The sequence below is a fragment of the Microtus ochrogaster genome, linkage group LG3 (assembly GCF_000317375.1).
Source record: "Microtus ochrogaster isolate Prairie Vole_2 linkage group LG3, MicOch1.0, whole genome shotgun sequence".
NCBI classification, from domain to species: domain Eukaryota; kingdom Metazoa; phylum Chordata; class Mammalia; order Rodentia; family Cricetidae; genus Microtus; species Microtus ochrogaster.
In genome coordinates this window covers 42,519,208-42,520,427 of record NC_022029.1, presented here as the reverse complement: position 1 = coordinate 42,520,427, position 1,220 = coordinate 42,519,208, and the positions used below count along the sequence as shown (strand labels likewise).

The 1,220-nt window shown below is 64.9% G+C and overlaps 1 long non-coding RNA gene across 1 annotated transcript; it reads right to left on the bottom strand.

Moving 5' to 3' along the window:
* LOC102002872 lies at positions 1-1,081 on the bottom strand. Its single transcript, XR_258642.3, has 3 exons — positions 693-1,081; positions 173-519; positions 1-14 (listed from the first exon to the last, which is right to left on the bottom strand). It is a non-coding gene; the product is annotated as an uncharacterized LOC102002872 (long non-coding RNA).
* Between the last annotated feature and the right edge of the window lie 139 nt (positions 1,082-1,220).

Genomic DNA, 1,220 nt, shown 5'->3' with positions numbered 1-1,220 from the left:
GGGCCTTTCTGTCGCTGCAAGAAGATGTAGAGAAAGGAGAACAACCTAGCCCCGGTCCCTGACCATGAGGCTTAACTCGGGATTCTGTAACATCCAAGCACTCCAAAGGAGTAATGTGCAGGGGTGTTCAGAGACCCAAGGGCACAGGTTGGGGTAACAGGGTGATTCGTACTTGCTGGGAAATGGAGTAGCCAATGACGATGTTGCCTTCTGGGACATTCCAGGACACAGTGGCCGAGTTGGCTCTGAGGTGAGACCGTCACATTCACAGGAGAGGGAGGTCGGTCCGGGGGTGCCAGGGTGTTGACAGGTTAAGAGGTTTCACTTCCACACTAGTCTGACGGACCCCCACTGCGGGCGTCCTCTTCACTCACCTGCTCGCACAATGCCCAGGTCACAGCTGACCAGCAGGAGAACAGTGGGACTCAGATATGGGGAAAGAGGCATCAAAGAAGCCATGGTTTCCACCGAGTTCACCGAGGGGCCCGGAGGCATCCGCTTAACATCCAGGCGGGGATCCTGGAAGAGGCAGGAGTTGTGGGGGTCAGGAGCTTCCCAGAACGCAAGCGGGATGCAGCAGCTCTCCCAGGCTTCCCACGGCCCATAGCCCATTTTCCCCGCGCCTTTCCCGCCTCATAACCCTGGTGCCCATCCCAGCCCCCACCCGGGCAGTCGGATCAGCCCACACTCACCGCCGGGTCCTCGTGGTCGGTCAGGCCTCTGGGGATTGTTCGGTGCCCAGGGGGCGGCCCATTGCCAGACTGGCGCTGGCCCTACCCCATCCCGACGCGTTCCCGCCTAGGCGGGCAGCGCCGGCCGAGCTGCGGGCAGAGAGGACAGAGGCGGAGTGGCCGCGGGCCGCGAATCTGAGGGGCCCCCAGCGTTCCCGAGGGCCGCGCGTAGTCTGTGTCGGAGCAAGGGGCGTTGCCGGCGAGGCCTGGCAGCTGGCCTGCGTCCCCGGTGCAGAGGACAGTGCGGCGGCCGAGGCTGGCCCCCTGCAGCGGGATGTGACCGTCCGGGCCAGCCAGCCGCCGCCTCTGCAGAGCTGGCCCCGCGCTCTCCGCTGCAGCCAGGCTGGGACGAGCGGACCCGCCCCGCCCCGCTAGGGTTCTCGTCGCCGTCATCCTGCCCCCTCCCCCCCATTACCTACCCCGCCAGCCTTGTTCTCTCGGGGCTCCTCCCACGACCCTCCCAATGGCGGCCTGCTCTAGTAGATGAAC